Raw genomic sequence first — 13524 nt, 5'->3', positions numbered from 1 at the left:
TGGGTCATGTTCATTAGAGCACACAGCAGAAAAAATGTAGCAACTTTTTCAACGGAAAACAAAAATGTGGGTTTGTTATTGGTAAAGATCAGATAGTCCCTCACTCCTTGTTTTAATCTGTTTTCTTCCGTTTGGTGCCTTATGAACACAACCTTCTATTAGCCAAACATGGGGAGGGTAAGGTGAGGTGTATTTGGTTAGCAGTGGTCCGTAGCCCACCACCCCATGTGTGTTTACATTTGTGTGTGTGGTGGTTAAATTATGTATTATCAAATGAGGAGAGACAAGCTTATCACACAAGTGATAGTTATACTTGAACTGAATCTTTATTAGTGAGAGCTCTGTAATAGCGATGGCTGGTCGCCGAACCACCCTCGGATGATTCGTTGAGAGACCCGACACAAAGGCTACAAAAATATTTTATAGCAAAGATCTACCCCTCAGTCTACATGACAATCAACAGATGTGTGGAATGGCTCACAAGGTGAGACTTGATATATGAGAAAGGAGTATCCCGCAGCCAGATAGCATTTGCTATGAAGACTGTTCTAATTGTTCAGTTTGGCCCCTAAGACGTGGCTCCGATCTCGTTCCTGGTACTTCATAGCACAGAAACACCAACTCAGTCTATGGCATAGATCGATTGTCAACTCCAGATACTCCCATCTCAAGTAAAACCCCTTCTTGACCACACGCCTGGACAAGCTGACTGAGGGGCGTGAGCCTCTAGGTCATACACTACCCCAGGATAGGATAGGTACAACATCAGAGATGACATACAATGGACATTGTAGAGACAAGTAATTGGTTCCCCATTAATCACGCCATCCCTTCACATGGTTTAAGAATAGGTAAAGACACATTCACATGGTTTAGAATAGGTAAAGACACATTCACATGGTTTAGAATAGGTAAAGACACATTCACATATGAAGAGAATGTTCCCCCTTGTCCTCTTCTCTTTCTGATATTCTGCATAGCAACAGAGACATGTGAAAGACAAGCCTGACCTCTCCCCTCTCTGGTCCCCAGGTGACTGAGCCCCAGCTGAGGGAGAAAGTACAACTGTCAACACCAGAGTCTGAAGGGTTACATTCTAATAAGTATATCACATAAGAATATTATGCAGATAAGACATCTTAATTATCTATGTTACACAACTAATTCTGATTCTTCTGTCCCATCTATGTTACACAACTAATTATGTGTGTGTGGTGTGGTGTGGTGTGGTGTGTGTGTGTGTGTGTGTGTGTGGTGTTGTTTTCCAGGGTATTTGTTTAGCAGTCATCCATAGAACCTCATCCCTTCCCTGACGTGTCAATACTTACATAACTTCAAACGTTTCTGTCCCTGTCTGTCTCATCATCACTGACTGTGTGAATCTGTTGAGTCATTATTGAATTGTGGCAGTAAATGCTGTCCCTCGACTTGTAAAAAAACCCACTTTCAAATGACAAAAACATGAAAAATAATATATTTCCCATTTAACCGTTATTTAATATGAAAACACACGTGTTCTTTATACAGCAAAACATATATTTTTATGAACTAGAAACGACTGGGCACTAGCAAATCGTGTTGATCCACTGGTAATTTGTAGAGGTGTGTTTCTGGGATTTAGAGATATCTACTATTTTGAGATATCTACTATTTTAAATGCTAGAAAGTGAACAAAAGTATTTATTATATTGTAAGGATCAATAAAAACGTGGAAGGCTATTAAAATACCTGTTTTTACCTCAGTTTTATTTAATTGTTGTTACTGCTTTAAAAATCACTGATTCCAAATATATTCAAGGACGTTGAGCATTCTCTCCAGTGGCAAAATGTTATCGGTGGAGGGGTCTAGATTCAAGACAATTATTAGCTAATCAAACCCTTTTCGTACTTCATTAATTGTGGATTCCATTGATAATTTGGTGTGCCTAAATCCAAACTGTCATTTGGTGTTTGTCAAATTAATTGAAGGGAAATAATACTGTGAGTAAAATTATTAATCATATCACTTCAGTAAACAACTTTTTCATGATTGATGACCTTAGATTTCAGCATTTGTGTCCAGCATTTCAGAAATTGTTTTACCTAAAATGTCTCATTGGTGTTACCATCATTTGTGTTACTACGGCTACTGTCCAGCATTTCAGAAAATCCTCTTTTTACCTACAATTTCTCATTGGTGTTACCATCATTTGTGTTACTACGGCTACTGTCCAGCATTTCAGAAAATCCTCCTTTTACCTACAATGTCTCATTGGTGTTACCATCATTTGTGTTACTACGGCTACTGGTGGCAGAATGTTATCATAATGGTAAAACATATTTCATGTCTTTAAGCTATGATAATAGTTGATTTAGAATGGGGAGACAAAAAGTTTACAACAAATCCAAATGCCAATGGCCAATTGCCACCTTTATTCAAAAATGACCCTGTTGGAAACTGTGTGCATCTGCTGGAAAGGAAATACTTCATTGTATATGTTAAAAAAACATGTAGGCCAAAAGTCTTCCTCATGTTGATGGATCTTCTTCTCACTCTCTTATTATTCTCTCTGTCTGGACAACATGCAAACCTGGGTCATGTTCATTAGGGCATGCAACAGGAAAAATGTAGCAACCTTTTTCAATGGGAAACAAAAATAGTGTTTGTTATTGGATAAGATCAGGTAGTCCCTCACTCCCTGTTTCAATCTGTTTTCGTCCATTTGGTGCCTTGTGAATCAAATCAAATCAAATGTTTTTATATAGCCCTTCGTACATCAGCTGATATCTCAAAGTGCTGTACAGAAACCCAGCCTAAATACCCAAACAGCAAGCAATGCAGGTGTAGAAGCACGGTGGCTAGGAAAAACTCACTAGAAAGGCCAAAACCTAGGAAGAAACCTAGAGAGGAACCAGGCTATGTGGGGTGGCCAGTCCTCTTCTGGCTGTGTCGGGTGGAGATTATAACAGAACATGGCCAAGATGTTCAAATGTTCATAAATGACCAGCATGGTCAAATAATAATAATCACAGGCAGAACAGTTGAAACTGGAGCAGCAGCACGGCCAGGTGGACTGGGGACAGCAAGGAGTCATCATGTCAGGGAGTCCTGAGGCATGGTCCTAGGGCTCAGGTCCTCTGAGAGAGAGAAAGAAGGGGAGAGAAAGAGAGAATTAGAGAGAGCATACTTAAATTCACACAGGACACCGGACAGGAGAAGTACTCCAGATATAACAAACTATCCCTAGCCCCCTGACACAAACTACTGCAGCATAAATACTGGAGGCTGAGACAGGAGGGGTCAGGAGACACTGTAGCCCCATCCGATGACACCCCCGGACAGGGCCAAACAGGAAGGATATAACCCCACCCACTTTGCCAAAGCACAGGGTTGAAGACAACCCTCTATTAGCCAAGCACGGGGAAGGTAAGGTGAGGTGTATTTGTTTAGCAATGGTCCGTAGCCCACCACCCTGTGTGTGTGTGTTGCTTCCTGGGTGTATTTGATTATCAGTCATTCATACAACCTTAACCCCTCGCTGAGGTGAAATAAGTCAACAGTAGTTTATTTAATAACAGAGCTTTTACTCAGAATACATCTTACTTTGAAGAATTATAATCAATTCATCTATTATTCAAATATTCTTATTAAACTTTCTTATGAATAAGAGCATAACAATGAAATTGAGGATCAGAAATTCTCTAGTAATAAAAAAGGGATGTCTTTATTTCGTCCAGATTTCTAAATCCGTTCAAATGCAGAATTTAGACTAACTGTAAAATATAAAACATTGTGTGAAAGATCACTGTTCAATTTTTTTTTTAAAGGCATCCAATATAATTCCTACTTTGAGAATCATGATATGGTTCCCGTTTGTCTTATTTTTCATGATCTGAAAAGCAAAAGTGACCCTAGATCAGCACTCAGTCTTGGATACCTTGTAAATATGGGCGCAGAACTATGCATATAACGTGGATGGTTTAAGTGATGGTGAATAACCCAGTTACCAGTATTTCCCATGGTTAGTCACAGTGCATTCGGAAAATATTCAAACCCCTTGACTTTTTCCATATTTTGTTACGTTACAGCCTCATCCTAAGTCTCGAAATTGAGCTCAGGTGCATCCTGTTTTTATTGATCATCCTTGAGATGTTTCTACAACTTTATTGGAGTCCACCTGTAGTACATTTAATTGATTGGACTTTTTAGAAAGGCACACACCTGTCTATATCTATATTTTCTAATAAACCATGTGTTTGACGGTAATTTAGTTGTCTGTGGTTATTTTCGTTCTCACTTTTACTTTTTCACTATTATAATTTGCATGTTAAAGACGTGAGACTTTGGTCATAACATCTTGCATATCTGCTTCCTGATCATTTTCAGCAGCCCTTTGATCGTCTTTGAAAACCTCAAAGGCGGTTTCTGCCAGTTCCGAAATGTCTTGTGCAGAGATGGAAAGAACTTGGACCCTGCTCTTCAAATGGTTGTTGATCCGGCTCTTCAAATGCTTATTGTATACGTGCCCCAGTGTATCAGCAAAAAATGTTTTTTTCCCTTCTCCGCTTCTCCGCTTCTCCGTGTAAAAAGTTAAGGGGTCTGAATACTTTCCGAATGCACAGTAGATTAGAGGGTAGCAACAAGAAGAAAAGCACACAGTCTGTAATTTTCAGAGACGTCCATTGTCAATCCATTAGCTATATCAATGAAAGTCCCAACAAAGTCAAATATATACTGTAAATCAGTGTTTTGTTCATATCCGTTAATGCCCTTAATGCCCTTCGACATTCTTACATTACCGTCTCCTTTATCAGAGTCCATACCACCACATAAGGTACAACTAGTATTCAGGAAACTGTTCATTTCTGGTTTACACTTGAGGCGGGACACAGTAAAGATGGGACACAACAAGGGGTCATCTCTGTCCAATGCCCGCGGTCGTGAAATGTGTGTTGGAAGTGAAATCAGGGATTCCACTGAACTCCTGGATGTTTTGTACTCAAATGCATTTGAAGAAGAGGACATAGACTCAGCAGTAGCTAAGACCGAGGTAGATTTTTACAGAGGAGCCCCACCTCAACGGCTTAACCTCTACTGGGCTGAAAGGGCAATGTCAACTTCTAAAGCAACACCCTTTATCAAAAGAGATGGTTACGATGAGTTGATACAAAATATTCAGAAATGGCATAAGGGTGACCTGCCTTTTACCATGAATCTGCTGCATCAACCCGGCAGCGGAGGAACCACTCTGGCCAAGCAGGTGCTCTGGGATATGAGGAAAACACTCAGATGTGCTGTTCTAACAGGCCCTACCTCAGACATCACCGCTATCGCCAAGTAGGTGATTCAGCTTTTCGCTGCAGGCAGAAAAAGGCCACCCGAACACTGTGCTCCAACTGCTGGTTTCATGACATTATTAACATAAGGAGAGAACATTTTAGTGGAGATTGTGTTCAAAAATGTGTACCTTTTCGGGAGATGTCAGGAAAAATAGAAGACCAAAAAATTCCTAACTTCTTGCTTCCTTATCACTGGTGAATGCCTACGTCCTTGGATCCCACCACCTGCAGTCTTAATGTCTGCTGCAGTCAGCATGGCTCACCCACTGATTACAGAGCAGTGTGTTGAGTTATTGGCTATGGCAGGTGTGATACTGCAAGGACCTTCCTGACAAACTTATGGAGAAGAGGTGCAGCAATATTTGCTGGCCGTCATCAAAGATACACTAAGAGGGAAATCACTGTGGATGATTGTCAGAACGCAGAATGTAAACTGGTTTTTGGAAGAGACATGCTAATGAAAAGGGAAACGGGAGAAGAGGGAAGTTTCAGGTTGATTCAAGTTATTGAAGCCAAAGGATCCAAATGAAATTGTGTGTCTGTTTTACGATTAGCGTCAGAGAAGTTAATGCAAACCCGTTTTTCACTCAAGCTCTTGCTCGTTTTTTTACATTGAGATGAGGGATTATGTTGAAGCGGAGAAGGAAAAAAACATTTTTTGCTGATACACTGGGGCACGTATACAATAAGCATTTGAAGAGCAGGATCAACAACCATTTGAAGCAGGGTCCAAGTTCTTTCCATCTCTGCACAAGACATTTCGGAACTGGCAGAAACCGCCTTTGAGGTTTTCAAAGACGATCAAAGGGCTGCTGAAAATGATCAGGAAGCAGATATGCAAGATGTTATGACCAAAGTCTCACGTCTTTAACTGTCAGCTACAGGTTGACATTGTTTTTGACTCACTTGTCTCTTGACAAAAACTGTCAAAAGGTCCTTACCATGGAAATGTCAGCTGACTCCTTTTTCATCAATCGGACAAACAGTCACTCAGCCTCAGGGATGAGGGGATTTTTTTTTTAACCATTAACTGACTTACTCAAAGACAGAAACAGAAGATTACCCACATTACTTGGTGGTGTCAAGAACTGCTACCACAAATACGTGGTGACATGCACACCTATACACTCAGTCTGCAATAGGTGTACCCCTCCAGAAGCTCAAAGAAGAAAAGGCCATTTACTTTCCCTGGGCTTCTTTCCTGTCTTGATAAGAACGATGACGAATCTCACTTGCGCCAAATAACAAAATGGTTGGGGGGAAAAAAAGATGAGAACAAAGTTGAACAAAACGTCATCCTCGCTAAAACAGGAAACATCCAAACCCACCAATCTACACAAGGAAAAACGTGACACTGGGAGGATTTGTGACTCATCTCATGGAGATCATTGTTAGCATTACAGATCATTGTTTGCACTAAAAATCAATAAAGATCATTGTTAGCACCTTATTTTACATTGCTTTGTGTAGCAGGAAATGAAAACACACTGGTATACCCTGAGCACTGTATTAAGACAGAGCTTTGAGTGGTTGATTTTCTGATTGGTGTGTTTCAGAATAGATTGAACAGGTGGCCGCTTCATAGGTGCCTCTTCTGCGGTGCCGTTGATTTGGGTCGACTACTGGTATTAGATCCATTTCCCAGGGTGGTGGTCCGAACAGAGGATCCGCTTCAGGAAAGTTGTAATTGTTACGTACGCCTCTTGGAGGAACACAACACCCTGCTACATCTCAACTCCCCATGGAGTGAAAAAAAAGTATGTGATTGTAGGTCAGGGGAATGAAGACAGAGGCATAGAAAAATAGCATTTACAGGGAATTTATTATTCCTGAACGCTGTAATGTGGGGAAAAGGGGAGGGATGGAACCAAAGAAAAGTAAGTCAAAGTAAGTCCCTCTCCTACCTTACCTGCCTTCCCACCTAACCTTTAGCACCACCTGGCTCGCTAACCAAAATACAGGGGGTGGTCCGCCCAGGTCTTACCTAGTGTGCAAAGACAGATTAAATATGACAGGTTATGTAAGTCCGCAGGCCTCTTGCCTAAACATTCCCAAGGTGTGTTCCCCTTCTCCCACTGGGAACAAATGAAACAGAATAATTGACCAATATTTTAAGTGAAAATGGTCAATAAGCACAAACACTAAGTCCTATTTTCATACACATACCTCTGAAGGAGCAGCTACATAACAAAAAAAAAAACAACACAGGACATAACAAGAAACTCTCCCCTCTGATGAAGGAACACTGGCTTTTATCAAGCTGGAGAAAGAGTTGGTAATTGAAGACAGCTGTATCTGCTGACGAGAGGGAGGGGTCAGAGCTCCAATCAGCAATGGGGCCGACCAATCAGCTGCTTTAGGAATCCAGGAAGCCATTTCCTGAAATACACACGCATACAATCCCACAACAACACAGAAACTGGGGAACGTAACAGTAATGTTGGTAAGTTGACGTTGCTCTTATATCCAATAGTTCTTCCCGGCTGTATGTAATAAGACTTAAGATTTCCTGGGGTAACACTGTAAGAAATAATACATAAAAAAAAAATACGGCATTGTTTCCTAAGAACTCGAAGCAAGGCGACCATCTTTGTCGGCGCCATCTTACTTACTTTTGACATAGCTTACGTGTTCATATCCTATCTGGGGAGTGAAAGGAAAAGGTAAAGGGGGATACCTAGTCAGATGTACAACTGAATGTATTCAACTGAAATGTGTCTTCAGCATTTAACTTAACCCCTCTGAATCAGAGTGGTGCTGGGGGCTGCCTTAATCAACATCCACGTCATCGGCACCCAGGGAACAGGAGGGAGAGGTGGCATTAGATGCATAATCCTGATTTTACTTACAGGAAAATAAAACAAAATTGATCAGAAATTGTGTTATATAAGTATTGTCAACCTAAAATATTGTCATATAATCATAAATAAAGATTATACATGTTTTACACAAATTTTGCTGCATAAATAACCTTTAAAATATATGTAGCACCATAAATGTCTAAAATATATTTTTTTGCAAAGCTGAGTGCTATTATATGATACAGTATCAGTACTTGTTGCATTTACAATTTGTTTAATCTAGATGATTTCAGCCTGCGTGTGTGTTTGGTCTGACCTCAAGTAACCATATGACCAGTTCATAATCCATGGGGGGACTTTGTGGAACATTACCAAATACACACTCACACATACAGACACACGCACACACGCAGAGAGAGAAAATACACACACACCTGTGTTATGGACCATTAGTAGCCAAAAACACCACCTGGCTGATGCTAGCCTCGGACTGCATACCAAAATGGCACCCTACTCCCTATTTAGTGCGCTACCTAATTTCCTGAAATTCAACACAAACTGTCATGGAGCAGAGATAAACATTTGCAGTTTTATAGCTAATCTCATGCTACTCTACACATTTTGTAATGAGGCTGAGAGGATTTTCCCTTTTTAAAGCTAATCCCCTTCGATTCTACATCTTTTGTAATGAGGCTGAGAGAATTTTTCCTTTTTAAAGTTAATCCCCTGCTATTCTACAGCTTTTGTAATGAGGCAGAGAGAATTTTCCCTTTTTAAAGCTAATCCCCTTCTATTCTACATCTTTTGTAATGAGGCTGAGATAATTTTCCCCTTTCAAAGCTAATCCCCTTCGATTCTACAGCTTTTGTAATGAGGCAGAGAGAATGTTTCCTTTTTAAAGCTAGTCCCCTGCTATTCTACACGCTATTACATATTTAGTGCACTACCTTTGCCCAGGGCACACAAGGCCCACAAGGCCCTGGTCAAAGTAGTGCACTATACAAAATAGGGTGCCATTTGGGACTCATAATGGGGTTAAACAGGTGTAGGAACACATTTAGCATGCTGAGGAGGAGATACCTGAGACTTTGGCCACGTTCCAGACTGACTACATTGCAGACAATACCAGATCTCACATCTCACAACGCCTGGATAGATGCCTGACTGCGCTATTGATGAAGTGGAACGGAACCATTGGTTGATGCAGTCAGTGCAACCTCTGCAATGTAGTTGGCCTGGAACGCGTCCACAAAGACTTGACATCCTCAGGAGAGATACAGACAGAGAGGAGGAGACTCCCCCTGCATCCAGGTATGTTTATATTTTTTGCTGTAAGTATTGATAGTAGGCATTTTGCTGCACCTTTTATACCTGCTGTAAACTGTATGTGACTAATACATTTGATTTGATGATAACCTCCTTTTGCCTTACAGTCTATATAGGAGAATTTTAGAAAGTAAATTTTTATAGAGTTTAGGATCTAGTTTGAGTTTCCCACTAGATAGATAGAATTCTAAAAATGATCTTTGAGTCTCTTAAGACAAGAGTCTCTTCAGTGTAACTGTAAAAGACGGATGAGTCATCATGATCATCATCATACCTCACCTTTTTTGTAGTCCCAAGGAGTTGAGTTGGAAAGCCCTACTTTTCTGTGGTGGGCATTATTATACATCTCTTTATTATCAACGATATGACAGGGTGGCAAGTACCCTAGTGGTTAAGAGCGTCGGTGGTTTGAATCCCAGTGCCACCTAGTTGAAAAATCTGTAATTTGTCCCTGCATATTGCTCTGAATAAGATCGTCTGCTAAATGACAAAGTGTAAATGAGGATTTGCATGTGAATATTGGATCACAATGTAGAATTCAGTAAATCGTCTGAATCACAAACAGTAATTATCAACAGACTTTGAATTCATCTGGTTATCACCATACTGAACACAACTACCAGTACAACTTCCATTACTAATGCAACTTCAACTAAAATCACTAATATAAATGATAGTACAACATATTATTTGCAGGGACTTTTTGCCTTTTTCTTTCTCCTCAGTCAAGTGAGAATATAGCTTGTCATGTCAACATATACATCCATTAAAACATGCTTTTCAACAATAAATACATAATACAGAAAATATATAAAGTAACAAAATGTGGGAAAAGTCAAAGGGTCTGAATTCTTCCCGAAGGCACCTTAAATTCAGTGCATTCGAAAGTATTCAGACCCCTTCCAAATGTTCCACATTTTGTAATGTTACAGCCTTATTCTAAAATGGATTTATATATATTTTTGATTTGTTTCAATCTACACACAGTACCATATAATGCCAAAGAAAAAACATGTTTTGACATTTTTGCAAATGTATAAAAAAAAACTACTGAAATATCACATTTCCGTAAGTATTCAGACCCCTTTACTCAGCACTTTGTTAAAGCACCGTTGGCAGTGATTACAGCCTTGAGTCTTCTTGGGTATGACGCTACAAGCTTGGCACACCTGTATTTGGGGAGTTTCCTCCATTCTATGCAGATCCTCTCAAGCTCTGTCAGGTTGGATGGGAAGCGTAGCTGCACAGCTATTTTCAGGTCTCTCCAGAGATGTTCGATCGGGTTCAAGTCCAGGCTATGGATGGGCCACTCAAGCACACTCAGAGACTTATCCTGAAGCCACTCCTTCTTGGCTGTGTGCTTAGGGTCGTTGTCCTGTTGGAAGGTAAACCTTCACCCCAGTCTGAGGTCCTGAGCGCTCTGGAGAAGGTTTTCATCAAGGATCTCTCTGTACTTTGCTCTGTTCGTCTTTCCCTTGATAGTCTCCCTGTACCTGCTGCTGAAAAACATCCCCACAGCATGATGCTGCCACATCCATACTTCACCGTAGGGAGAGTGCAAAGTTTTCTCCAGACAGGACGCTTGGCATTCAGGCCAAAGAGTTCAATCTTGGTTTCACCAGACCAGAGTCTCTTGTTTCTCATGGTCTGAGAGTCCTTTGGGTGCCTTTTTTCAAACTCCAAGTGGGCTGCCTTTTACTGAGGAGTGGCTTCTGTCTGGCCACTCTACCATAATGACCTGATTGGTGGAGTGCTGTAGAGATGGTTGTCCTTCTGGAAGGTTCTCTCATCTCCACAGAGGAACTCTGAAGCTCTGCCAGAGTGACCATCGGGTTCTTGGTCACCTCCCTGACCAAGGCCCTTCTACCCCGATTGCTCAGTTTCGCCAGGCGGCTAGCTCTAGGAAGAGTCCTGGTGGTTCCAAACGTCTTCTATTTAAGAATGATGGAAGCCACTGTGTTCTTGGAGACCTTTGAAGGCTGCAGAAACGTTTTGGTACCCTTCCCCAGATCTGTGGCTCGACACAATCCTGTTTTGGAGCTCTACGGACAATTCCTTCGACCTCGTGGCTTGGTTTTTGTTCTGACATGCACTGTCAACTGTGGGACCTTATATAGACAGGTGTGTGCCTTTCCAAATCATTTGCCACTGGCACCTTTCTGGGTGAACAGACTGTGGGCATTACTGACTCGTTCAGTTTCATGTGGTATACCACTGGTAGTTAGACAGGTCACTATACTCCTGGAGCTCTGGGGCCTGTTGGTTCAACATGTGCACATCAGGACCTTGAACGACAAAAACCTCTGCCTCCCTCCTCAGTCCCTTTGTACCCCTTTCTTACTGCTCATTTAGCATGCACAGATTAACAGCTGATTATTTTTTTAAATTACGTTGAGGTTGCTTGAGCACAGTGTCACTTTGTATACCACACAATACAGTCTCTAACCAATGTGGGGGATGAATCAGAATTAGTTGGGTAACATAGATAAGATGTTTTATTTTCATAATATGCTTGTGAGATACTTGTCATTTAGAATGTATCTTTTTGTACTATAGTGTTGGCCGTTTGCAGTTATCCTTTCTCTGTCAGGGCTCAGTTACTTGGGCCCCAGAGAGGGAAGAGGTCAGGCTTGTCTTCATATGTAAACGTATCTTTTAAACCATGTGAAGAGATGATTGAGGGGGAACCAATTATCTCTTGGCTCCACAATGTCTGTGTGCCAGTCACTCCCTACTTTACTTATTGGGGAGAGGAGGATGGCAGTGTCTGGAACCATTGTATGTTCCCTCTGAGGTTGCCCTTATCTTGACCTAGAGGCTCACTCTCCTCTTCGTGAGCTTGTCCAGGAGGGATTGTATTTGAGATGGGAGTATCTAGGATTGACAATTGATATATGCCATTGGATGAGGTAATGTTTTGGTCCTAAGTGGTACCAAGAACGAGATAAGAACTTAGTCTAAGAGGGAAAACTGAACGATAATTTATAGCCAATGCTGTCTGGCTATGGGATACTCCTCTCTGAAGTAAAGTCTTTCTTTGTGTAATGTTCCTAAGACCTGTGGTTTGTCATGTCGACTAGGGGGGTGGAACTTTACTATAAAAGATCTTAGTTGCCATTATGTTGACCACTCTCAACTTTTCATTAGAGATACTGAAATGTTGAAAGTCAAAATGCTATTGCAAAAGCTTAATTATTATTAAAGGTGAAGATTAAGCATAACTCTGACTGGTGTGTGATTTGCTCTCTCATCATTTGGTAATTAAGAAAATTTCCACGACACCAGTTTGTCAGTTAGTGGACCAAAGTCACATTTCTTTGCCAGAATATCCGCCATTCCTTCTCAAACTTTTTCCAGTTGTCAACAATGTTTTCATTGAAAACCAGGTGGTTGATACAGCGCAATCCCTGTGCCATAATCCCACTTCTGACACCACGTAAATGCGTGGGTGAATAAGGGAGTCTGACAACTTTACTGTCAATGTACAAATGTCCAATGTTTACTTTACCCTCTGCATTTCATACATGATACAGCCACTAAAGTTTTGCTTCACTCCACACACTACACGCTCGACAAGTGTCTCTCCTATAATGAACGAAAAGGCACCCGCGAAAGAAAATTCAAGGAACTTGTTTATCTGTTGTTTTTACAGATATATTGGTGTTTTGTGTCTGATGCGCTCAGGGTGTTGTTACATGTCATTTGCGGTGTGCATCGTGAGCAAAGTCTTTGTAGCCTATCATTTCACTTCCCCTATGAGAACCATGAGCACGGGCTGACTTGGCTTTGCTGTACCGCAGCTGAAGCCTGCCAGCAGCCTACCTACCAAAGTCTGCACTGTGTCCATTAAAATGTAGAAAAACGCATCTCTATCCCATATCTTTCGATAGTTATCTATATTATAAGATGAGCTTTATCTTATTCTTTCTAACTATTTCAATGGCGGCTTGACTAGCCTAGCCAGCTAGCCATCTTTTGAATATGTGTAGTAAAACAAAATGTATAACATTAGCTAGCTTGATAAGGTTAGCAAGATAGCTAGCTAGATAAGGTTAGCACGATAGCTAGCTAGATAAGG

General features: G+C 41.0%; 2 pseudogenes; both read left to right on the top strand.

Moving 5' to 3' along the window:
* Positions 1–4877: 4877 nt before the first annotated feature.
* On the top strand, positions 4878–5391 carry LOC149980778 (sterile alpha motif domain-containing protein 9-like; annotated as a pseudogene).
* Positions 5392–5518: 127 nt separating this feature from the next.
* LOC149980777 (uncharacterized) lies at positions 5519–6671 on the top strand (annotated as a pseudogene).
* Positions 6672–13524: the final 6853 nt, after the last annotated feature.

This window comes from Oncorhynchus mykiss, chromosome 9 (assembly GCF_057628025.1).
Source record: "Oncorhynchus mykiss isolate SJ-2025 chromosome 9, ASM5762802v1, whole genome shotgun sequence".
NCBI classification, from domain to species: domain Eukaryota; kingdom Metazoa; phylum Chordata; class Actinopteri; order Salmoniformes; family Salmonidae; genus Oncorhynchus; species Oncorhynchus mykiss.
Note: the sequence above shows the minus strand (reverse complement) of the source record. Positions and strands in the feature narration are given on the sequence as shown.